We start from the raw sequence: 12,361 nt of genomic DNA, 5'->3' as shown, positions 1-12,361 counted from the left end.
TGCATCATCTCTAATCGTCATCCCCTGCCACGCCACACCCATCCAATATGTGAGGGAATCCCTATCAGTTACACACCGTATCGGGGGCTGTAATGGTCCGCAGTCGACTGGGCCCGAGGAGTTGTGCCATTAAGGCCCATTCATCGGCATCATGTCTGGCTGCATGTTCCAGTGAATCCAACAAGTAGCGGGCCCAGTTTATTCAGTGGCACCTCGTCGCATACACACATTAATAACTGCCACGAAGACTCCAATGACTTATGAGGTTGCACGAAAAGCATCATCCTCCAGGAACCAGGCAACGCTGTACAACATAATCAATTCCAGGAGAGCACAAATACTACGTGCGTCTTTATTATTACAAATAATAAATGAACATTAGGCGGCTGGTAATGCAACCAATTTGTCTTTTCTGAGGGGCGGCTAATGGCGCAAAACACTCACCGCGTGAACTCGCCAGGGAAAAAAAGAACTTTGGATATTCTGGCACTTTCCATTAAAAATTTAAATGCAATCAGCGTTGTATCTACGGCTGCAACTCTATAGCCGCAGTCAATGGGACTGAAACAACAGCCAATCCAGTTCAATCTAATATCAATCAATCATGACATATTGTGTGAGAGAAAGAGATAGAAGCGGGTTCTGGAGTACACATGCCACACACCACTATACTGTATACAGTATATTCTGCATGGAGACAACTTGACAACTGATTGAGGTGCTGACTAAACGGCACCATAGCCAGGCTTTGTGTTAAGGGTTTTCACAACAAGTATGAGCAAACTACTCTGAACTCGATTTGACCTTCTATAAAAAAAAAATTTGCTGGTTCTTTAAACATGGGATGTCCTTGTCTGGGGGAGGGACAACAATTTTGCTGCCTGTGCTCATTAAATATCCTCTCATCAGGTCTCAGGGTCATGGACACTGGGCCGAGCTGTCTGAGTTGTTTGTGGTGTGGAATACCAGAGAAGCCCAGAAAGCCACACCCCTCTCTCTCTCTCTCTCACACACACACACACACACACACACACACACACACACACACTCTCACACACACACGCACACACACATACACAGCCTTCACACTCAGCTCTAATGAAAGAGATGAGTTATTGCTCTGGGTGTCCAGAGTTTCACCGAAAGTGACGTTCTCGGGCGCCACAATAAAACTGTGCCTCATGTCTGAACGGAGAGGAGATGAGGGGATGACTTTATGCTTTTGTGTTCTGCATAAACATTGTGTAGTGCGCTGTGAGCTTTTGTGTGTCTGTGAAGGGGGAAAGCAAGTAGAAGGCGACAGGCACTGGGGATGGGGGTGGGGAATGAAAGGGGTGGAATAGGTAAATAGAGAAACACACAAACACAAGCACACACACACACACAACACTGCAGCCCTCCTTCACGAACGATTCAGTGGCTCAGTATAGAGCTCAGACGTCGTAAACAGGATTTATGTCATTTAATTAAGCTTTTGTACAATTACCTTTATTTACAGCGGCATGAAGCAGGCGATGGGAAGCTCAAGGCAGTGTGAGCAAAACAAGGAGGCCGTAATTCCTGCCCTTTACCTCTCACTGTTCCCAAGATATGAGAACAACACTCCTGACTATAGGCAACATGCTTTGCTTGGTGGCCTGCATATTTACATTAATCATAAATGAGTTCTTCCTGCGTACTAGTAAGTGTATTTATTTGAAAATGCAATATCTGGATATCCCAAAGAAACGGTCCGTATGTTTCTTAACTTAAAGACAATGCATTTTGTTTTGGTAAAACTGTGACAAAAATCTAAATCTAAATCTCCATAATGTTTTTTGACTCACAATAGATTTCCTGAGATCCTGCGTTTTCTTCATGTTCTCATGTCCTGTTAATATGCAGCGTTTATTCCCACCAATCTGTTCCCCAATTTGAGAGGAAACGTGTGGCTGACAAGTCTGATAATGGTGATGAATTTTCCTTCCCATTTCATAAAGAAATCCAAGGAGACTTGGTGTTACAGTGCCATCTACTGGTCAGTGTAAAATAAACTTTTGGGGTTTGACTTGTTTGCTGATGCAGAAGATATATGAAAACATGTGATTGTGTGTGTACCATGCCTGTTTGCTTTGACAACAACAAAGGCCCTTTCTGACAACTGTTCCCATCTCTGTGTCAGACCATCAGAGCACATGGCAGGGTCTGTGTGCGCTGGCTCTCTGCCATGTGGCAAACTCTCTCTCACTCTCACCCTCGCTCTCTCGCTCTCACAATCTCTCTCTCTCTCTCTCTCTCTCTCTCTCTCTCTCTCTCTCTCTCTCTCTCTCTCTCTCTCACACACACACACACACACACACACTGTGACTGTTGGCATTGTTGTCACTTCAGGACGACGCAAGTCTCGTCAACTTGGACCTTGTGAGGAGAGAGTCACAAGACATCCACGCTGGAGGATGTTTCATTAAAAATGCATCACATTACATCTAATGTAGAATTTATAACAACACATGCTTATGAGTGCATTGTCTGTCATCAGCTACAATTATTTTCTGAATATCTCCGGGCAGGTTATGCAGCTAAATAACGCATTGTGTGCGTTGTGTGTTTTTTGTCTCCGTTTTATTCTTTTGTTTTAGGGTTACTAAATCTGACCAGGAGAGGGAGCTTTACACACACTTTTCTTCTGACAGGACTGCATGAGGTCACAGTACCTTTCCACCCGCCCTCCTTGAAATTGATACCTAGAATGTACTTAAAATCATTGATGCTGAAAATACTAATTATATCAATGAGCTGCACTGTTATCGAAAAGTGCTTCTGTAAACGTAAAGGCGCAACATTTTAAGAGTTGTGTACCTTATTATGACTTTAACTTTTATCACCTACTTACAACATCTACTTTAAAACTAATAGTCTTGGTAAATGGCAGGATCAGTTCATCTCTATGCTCACATTAGGCTGTGTGCATGCCCATGTCCTCCTAAGAATAGCCCCGCTGTGTTTGTTTTGTTTTTTTCCGCAACCCCCTCTGTATGGGATGGGACATGAAGCTGAGCTCAGAAAGGCTATAGGGCCCAGAGGCGCCTGGACTGAATTCAGAGCTTTACTTCTCATTATTGTCCTGGTAAAGAGCCTTTCGGATGCTGCCGGCCCGGGGAGGTACTTTTTAAAAAAAGGAAGAAAGAAATGGAAAAAAAGAAGAGGCAGATGGAAGAAAGAACAGAAATATAATAGTGTGTCTGGATTTGAAAGTGACAAGACAAATATAGCAAAGTGAGAAGACAATTCACCTAATAATTCATAAATCTACAGTCTGTCTGTCTGTCTGCCTGTCTATCTATATATATATCTATAACACACTGTTGCAGAAAGACATAGTAGTCACTTCCCCAGGGCTTCTACATAGATCACTTTGGTTCAGTCTCAAAACCCACACTCATTTAAAACTTTATATACATTAACATTATTTTTTTTAAAACCCTCCAAGTTGTTCTGTTGCATGCCGTTTTTGCGTTGCAACTCTGAGAGAAAAGTGTATCCTCAGCTTACACTCAGTTAGTGCTTACTCACAAAGCCCTGGAGTAAGAATGTGAAACTGTCAACTGTTGAGGAAAGTGAAAAGAGGACGAACAGAAAATAAAAAATAATTCACTGTACTGCTGAAGTCAGTGCCTTCGGGCATTTTATAATATTGTGGAAGTGGAAGGAGAGACGGATAAAAACAGTTCCTGTCTAGCCAGTAATGATCAAACCATACCTGCTGATCCGGAAGCTGACCCACTTTCCCTTTGAAGACAAACAAGAACTTCCAGCCTTTTCAATCATGCACAAAACACACTACCCAAGTCTTCAGGGAGCAGTTCTTTGCATTGTCTTCCTGGGGCGTGCCAGAAGAGCAGCTATATTTTTATTACATCAAAACGTTCTTGTGACAGATTCTACACCGTAAATAAAAAATGTGCTGAGGAGGTACAGCAACTCGGCAGGTGCAGTTCAGAGGCTGCGAGTGTATGTCTACAGTACGCGAGTGTCAGGAAAAAAATTTGGTGGTAAAAAAAAAGGGTAATAAAGTAGCCTAGTCTTTAATTAATTGCAGAGCACATTTTGCCCTGAAGCAGAAAAGAAGAAAAAAAAACTATGCCTGCTCCTGTTTCAAAAAAAAGAAAAAAGACTTGGAGAAGAAAAGTGCCGCTGGTGAGAATTCAAGCTCCTTGCTGCAGGCTTTTTTACAGTCAAACTGAGATCCGTCTTAACATCAGCAAAAAAAGATGCTACAGGTTCGGCTGCCTGTCTCAGTTGATGTAAACAAGTGTACGTGTTCTTGTAGCCACATTTGAGACCATTGGGAGCTTTAATTTCACATGCGGCATTCTGAGAGTTTGGTGGTAGGAATATACATTTTATCTCTCCAACTTCCGATTTAACTTAATAATCTTCCATTATTTGGGTCATAACATCTGATATTGGCAATTGGCCAGATGAACAGAATGGCGGAAATAGAAGCTTTATATATTGAATAAAGATAATATTTTGAGCCTGTTTCTGCTGGGATGCAGGGGTTAAGCGCTAAATGTGAATATCCTTGCTCATCTAATGCCTTGCCCTAGATTTCCCCACCTGCAGTGTCCTTATTTTTCATTGTGGTGTCTAATCCACCATCACTCTTCTACTTAACATGAAAAGAGAAGCCTCCTACAACGTTGCTCTATAGGCCGCCCATGGGAGCTGCTCTGTCGAGACCCAGCTTCACCACATTGTACATTACACACTTTTTTTTTTGTTGGCATCCATTCCAGGATTATGCCAGACAGATAGTAGACACTCACCTCTTGCCTCCAGGCACGCCTCTGCTGATTTATAATGCAATCTATTCCTTAATCTAAATTTGTTTTTGCATTATTCATGCTCCAACGTGCATATTTCAGCAGTATAATTAGCTCCTTATCCAGCCACTAAATGATAGAAAGAGCTTTGGTGGGAAACTGGAGTGATACATAGCCATTTTGTTTTTGATAAGGCCCACCACAGCTGAGGTGATCAAACAACATGTTGCTGCCAGATTGGAAAGTCGGCAAGTGACTTTATTAACAGCTACTGTCGTAATGGCAAAGCCAGCTGTGTAAACTGCATGTCTTGGCATGCAGAGGTCTCTTGATCATTCAGTGCCCTCCTCCTATTTCCTGGCACCGCAGCTTTGGCAAATATAAGGCAGCAATGAAAAGCGTGAACATCAAGGGGAATGTCTTTTTATTTAGTGTATGCTACTTACATACATTGCTTTCTAAATGTAATGTTTGTTGCCATTATTATTTTGCCAAACAATTGAATATTTTAAATAAATATTTGACATTTACTTCCTTATTGTTTCGGGTCCCCCAGACTCTACTGCCGTAAAAATATCAATAGTACTTTTTTTCTCCCATTAATATTTTCTCTTGAACTTATTTATTAGTATTGTTATCAATATTGTTATAAGTGTTAGACCTTCCCCTTGACCACAAACTGGACTGGCTGGTTTGATGACAGTCACTGAGTATCAATTTGAATAGGAAACAGAATGAGGACACATATCATGTTTTCTATGTTAAATGTGACATGCATGAATAAATATTATAAATTAGTCTTTCTTTGTTGACAAATCATTTATTTAAATATACATACATATTCAGTATGTTATCTTTCATAGATCAACCCTCTGTTAAACCTATTTCTGAATGAACTAACTTAAACAAAACTGAAATAACTGAAATCAGTATTACATGGGGTTTGGCATGTGGGGTGTTGCACATAGAGTATTGTGAACATCAATCACAGATATAGTGCAAACTAAACTTTTGCATCCATTTATCCATAAGTTATCCACATTAACTTTTGGTTTAGTTGAATAATGAATATATCTTTTCACACACACACACACACACACACACACACACACACACACACATTAAACTATGTAGGCCCACATGCTGCATGCACTGCATCAAATACATTCTTGTACACAGTTGAGGTGAAGATGGGGGCTTAAACAGTTGAAAAACAGTCACACAGTTACAACCAAAAGTTGGTGGATTTGCTGTGCATAGCACAGATCAATAAGGACATGGTGTGTGTTAGCCCCAAGAGATTCCCTATGTTGGCACGTTCAACATGACACAGAATTTACATATCTGCCTCACTCTCTCTACCTGACATTCATGGAAATAAACCTCCATACAGATACACATGAAACGCAAACATGAAACTTCATTTTGGTATGTGATCATTTCCCGTCTGTGGGGAGACGATACTGTAAGGAAACTCATTGCATGTTATTACCTCAGAGTGTGTCACACTGCAGTCTGTATGCAGCAGCGTATGACAGAGAGATGATAGATATAAGATAATCACTCGTTGAATATGGCTAAAGCTCACTGAAACACACACACGCACACACACCACCTCTCAAAGTGTGTATTTTTAAGTATGAAATATTCAGCACCTGCAGCTGCACATATGTAAAGGTTTTGTTTTTTATTCCATTGCAGAGGGAAAAATACTGTGAGTTTGGGTTCAAGGTGGATTCAGTTTGTATTCATTCAACAGCTGACTCAGTTCACTTCGTTGTATCACAGCCCTGAGCCCTCTAACATTAGTTTGCCCGATTTATAGAAAGTCATAAACATGCTTGATGCCCTGAAAATTGATAACAGGGAAAGCCTGCAGGATGAGTGATGATGCTGCAAAGAGAGTATGGGGGAAATAACACTATTGGCTCCTGGAGCTTAACTACTGTATCCAGGATCAGTCGTCCCCCCCCCACCCACCCATTGATCAATTCTTTATTCATGTATGCCGGACAAAAATCCTAAAGTTAACGTTTGAATGGGACAAAGAGATCTTTATTGTGTGTTAGGGATGACTCAGCTACGCTTTAACAAGCTCATTTTAGAAGTTTCTGCCTCTTAAGGCTGCCCTGTGAGAATTAAGCAAGGGCCTCGCCTGCTTACCGCCGCCCTGCTTTCTCATTTTGTTTCATATTGATCCAAGCGTCCTGTTGTGGGGTTTAAAAAAGGATTCCACGGCGGATCGCTGATGGGGATGTTGCTTTGAAACCACCTCTGCTGTGAATAATGCCAATAAAACGCCCAGAGGTGGTCAATGCTAACGATCCTAGCAGTGGGAGAATGTTAACGCTTGTTTGATAAATGAGCCTCAGCATGTTTTATGCAATGCAGTGTCTGTGAACAAGTAGTCTATACTGGAATTAAACAAGGTTCATAGAAAAGTCATTTGTAAATGGTATTTACTAAAGGTCGGAAGTTTGAAAATAAATATTTAATCATGCCAAGCTAAAGCTACACATGAAGCTATCAAACACTGAATTCTTTCTAATTTAAATGTGTATTGTATTTATTTGTTCATGCTGCAAAATATCTGAGAAGTGAAACCTTGGCACATCAACACAGCCTGTGTTTCTGCACGATGCCAGTGACCCCAGACTGTAACGACCCTTTTTCTTCTCGCCATATGCATTTAAAAAAATGTTGGGAGCTCGACATATGTGTTGGGAGAGGGCACAGACCGTTGTGCTGTCCTCTCCGTGGGAGAGCACATGGTGCTCTGCTGTGACAGTCAGCGTTGAACACGTCTTTGGGGACGCTCCATTATTTACACTGTGCCTTCCTGTGGCCCAGATGAGACATGACAGGAGCCACAGGAAGCTCATGAATTAAACAAACGGGCCTAAAAGCACAAGGGGAGGGTAGAGAGGGTGATGGGGGAAGCCTGGGGAGACAGCGGGACACTGGGGCTGCAGATTGCAACGCACATGTCACCGGGCCTGAGAGGGCTGGAGGAAGGCTAGGGAGGGACAGAGGGTTATTCAAGTGTATTAACTGACATTACTATTTTGTATAAAATAGCAAACGATCCGTCCCATCCACTCCATAGGGAGTTTGAACTTCTTCCCTCGGGTAGACGTTACAGAGTGCCAAGGGCAAATCGTAACATTTTTAAAAATTCCTTCACTCCTAAAGCGATTGGGGTACTGAACACCATGTCCCGCTGATGTGTATACTGCCACTGCTGTCCTGCTTCTTGCCCTGAAGATGTCTGTGTGTAAATGTTGTTGTTGTTGCTTTTGTTGTTGTTGTGTTGTCCTGCTTGTTGTTTTTTGTATGAGACCGAAGACGAATCTCCACACCGTGGACAATAAAGATTTAACTAACTAACTAACTAAATGATCGTCTGTATTTTTTGATATAGGCTGTTATATTTTAATATTGTTTTTTCTAATCCTGAGATATGGGATGGGGGTTGCTTTGATTGTTCTCATTTGACAGGGTGTATTGGCAATACTGTTTCCTACAATAGTCAGGACAATAAAGCTTTTTTGAATTTGAGAGAGAGAAAGAGAGACAGAGTGTGAGTTTTGGTGAAGGAGAAGAAAGAAGATGCAACAGAGAAAGAGACATATAGAGACAAGAGCAGAACACCTCCAACACTTAACATCTAATGGGAAAGACAGATAAGAGACAGATAGCAACAGTCCCAATTTAGCCTAGAGAGACATTAATCCTTCACTGATGCATATAAAACGCAGGAGTGAAGATGATGTCATGCATTTAGTTGACAGCCAGCAGGGGAGGGGGGGGGGCTCAGCTGTTGCACTAACAGGTTGCGCAGTGAGCAGCTTCATGGTGACGGCCTCCATGTTACCGGATGCATGGGATAACCTCATTTGGGCTGTGACTCATCACCTGATGCAGCACACCAATGCACAGTAGCTGTGGGCAAGGAAAGACTAAGGCCATGCCCCTCTTGCTTTAGTGAAGGGACACACTGATATGACTAATGGCTATTGAGGTCACAGACATGGACGTTTTTCATTTTTCACTCAGATGAATTTTACAACATGTACAGTATGTCAATACAGCGCAGGATTTTACAGTGTGCTGTTCAGGTTAGAGGTTTATTATCGTACTTAGGCCTATCATTTGTCTCGGGATTATTAGTATAAGGATTAGTATTTTTTTATGTAATGTCTCAAATGCAATGGTTATTTGCAGTATAAGACCATTCCTTTATGTCTTTCTTTCTCTCTCTCACTCACTCACTCACTCACTCACTCACTCACTCACTCACTCACTCACTCACACACACACACACACACACACACACACACACACACACACACACACACACACACACACACACACTTGGGGTTTTATGAGCCTGATATCGGCAAGGTACTTTTTACAGGAAGTGCCTCCTAATGACAATCCCTTTCATTGAGCTGGAGGGAGCTGCTGTCCATCTCTCATAGCAAACCCCCTCTCCCCCCCATTTGGGAAAAGGAACCCGCCCAGGCCATCGGTGCCGGAGTGATATCATCTGATCGTCAAACTCAAAATGCGGGCGCCGAGCCACACAGTGCATTTTCTGATAGTGAAAGGTCTTCATCCGTCACTCTCGCCTTTTATATTCAGGGCCTTTTATCCTGAAAATATTAATCCTGCGGAACAAGCGAAATTGGCTTGTCATATAAAATGGGAAGTTGTTAGCGTTATAGATCTGAATGGGTGCCAAGTGAATTAGGCATATTAACTCAAATCTGTAAAGTCTTTTTTTTTTAAACCTCAAGCCGAAAGTAGCCTTTCTTATTGATGCAATCCATTAGTTGTAATAGTAGTCTGTCTGTGGAGTATCAGTTGTCCTTCTACTTTTGCTTAAGTGCTCTTAATTCCCTCCAGGGTCCATCTGGAAGAGCATCTTCTCAAAACATTATGACAAGGCACTACCATGTCATCCCAAGAGCTGGACTTTATTTTATGTTTTATTTGTTTTTAAACATTTATTTCAGAGAGAAAGGCAACTTTAGGCAATATTTAATGCTGCAGCTTTAAGCACGAGGTCAAATAGCTCTCAAGTGACGTGTGAACTTGGCCTATAGTGTCACTAATGTGAGGCCAATATAGTGCATTACTGTTGTCCTCATGTCAGTCAACATGTTGTGCATGCAATGCATTTACTTTTTTTTTCTTTTACCGTCAAGCCTCTCTAGCAGTGTGACTGATAGACCATGTGCTCTCTGTCTCCCCACCCCCATCTCACCACCGCTCGCTCTGCCCATATGTGCATTCGAGTGGCAGCTGCAAACACCCCCGCTTGCCCTCTGAAAAAAAGAAAGTGAAAACAGCCCCCTAACACCACAGCGAGTGTATGAGGGCTTGTTATGGTCAGGCACCGTATTTCAGGGAAACAACAAAAAAACTAAAAGAAAGGGCTGCTGGTGTCTATTGTTATAGAAAGCAGTGAACCGGTCATTTATAAGGATTCTGCCGTCTGCCGTTTCAATCTGTGGAAAAGGAAAGTCTCTCTTTTATTTCTGTGTTGTAATTAAGGACACAACCTGTAGTTAGCCACTAATAAAGCCCCACATTGGCCTCCCCATCTGCCTTCTCCAACTCCCTCTGGGGACTGCAGGAGGGGCAGCGCGCACCGCAGACTGTGCCGGAGCCTGCTCAACACATTAGTAGCTAGCTGACACACAGAGGTCGGACACGCACATATTGCACACATTGAACCAACGCCAGTGGGAGACTCATCCAGCACCAAATTAAAATATTACTAGACAAGTGTGCGCAGGCTGGGAAAACAAATGCAAGAGTGTTCTGTGCCCACAGACACAAATATAGAGAGGGGCCTCAAACTGTGTCTCCTTCACACTCTCTGTTTAACATACACCACAACACCCAGTGAAATGTCACCTCATGTAATACACACATACCCACAAGATATGTTCAGCGACAGCAGGACCAGCATAATACCCAACTTTTGCAAAGGAGGAACTGAGGCCATGTGGATTCCTAGTTATGTTAATCATACAGGAGTATGTGGCAGAATAAATATCATCGTAGCTTAAACAACTGAAACTGACAACCAAAACTTACAGGCAACGATGTCATAGTGCGCTGAGGACATGAAATTGAACGGCTGTGGATGAATAATACAATATTTCCAAAAAAAACTTAAAATCATGTATACAGCTTTAATGCACAACATAGATTTAATGTGACCTAATGTATGTGTTTTAACATATGGTTTTAACAGGAAACAATACCGCACATCCTGTCACGATCTGAGACTTACTCAGAAGTCATTCTTTCAGAAGACAACTTAAAAGTCTCATGTCACATCTTGTAATTCACATTTGTGTTTCACATATGACATTACACTTTTAAGCATCTGGTTAACATTGGACATCCCATGGAGAAGTTTTCTTTAAAAAAATCCCATAAATGTCAAAAAGCCAAACCCACAAGCTCCCGTGGACCTTTGCTCATGCTACACAGCCACGTGTCACTCACTCGCCTTTTGAAACTTTTATGATAACCTTGTTATTTATTCAAACAAGTATACTCTGATTGAGCTGACTAAGAGAAAGCAAAGAGGGCTTGTGCACTGATCCAGGAACCTGGAACATATGTTTTAATGCGGGTACTTCACCCTCACCACATTTGCACTTAAACGAGACACCAATGGGGTTAGCCGGTTGACACACGTTATGAATATTCTGCTAAAGAAGGGGCTTGCATGCTTGTGCTTGTGCGAGTGTGTGTGTGGTCTGCACTGTATGTGTGTAAGATCAGATAAATAAAGAATAAGAAAGGAAATCTATGTGCGCTGCACACACAGCCTGTCACAGCAGTTGATATCTAATGTATGACTATTCACTTACATATCCTAACCACACAGGATGAGAGATGATTGACACCTGCAAGCTTTGGTTGCTGCATCAGTCCGTCCACTTCAGTCTGTCCTACATGGCAACAAGAACAGAACAGCGAGGGAGCAAATATTTATTACATTGCATTTTTCTTTACTTCACATGCAACATATTAAAAAAGACGACAGCCAAACAAACACGTCATTGTGTTTTACACGGGTAGGAAGGTGGAGATCTTCCCATGTGCTGTCTTTGAGGGCAATGCATTTTGATGATAATATGACTATTAATATGGATGGGATCACTCAGTCAGGCTCTAAAATTGGATCAGATTCTAACATTGGTACCCATCCTCAAATCAGACAATGCAGTTATTTTGAAACTGAGCAGATCCCTGGGAACATGGGGCTTGACCAGATTTTCGCACAGGTACATGACAAAACCCATGCACACATGCGCTTCAACTCTTGCGTTTAGAATGTGGACTCGATTCTTAAACGTGTACTACAGGTGTGGATTCCACGTTCTCCTACCCGGTCACACTTACACAGTCAGTGGTTGAAGTTAGATGATGGCAGAGAGTGGACAGCAGGTATGAAGATAATATAATAATAATACATTTTATTTATATAGCGCTCTTCTCTCACTCTCAAGATGGTCCCTTTCATATCG

The sequence above is a fragment of the Ammodytes marinus genome (genome assembly GCF_949987685.1).
Source record: "Ammodytes marinus genome assembly, chromosome: 2".
NCBI classification, from domain to species: Eukaryota; Metazoa; Chordata; class Actinopteri; order Uranoscopiformes; family Ammodytidae; genus Ammodytes; species Ammodytes marinus.
This window is presented reverse-complemented; position numbering follows the sequence as displayed.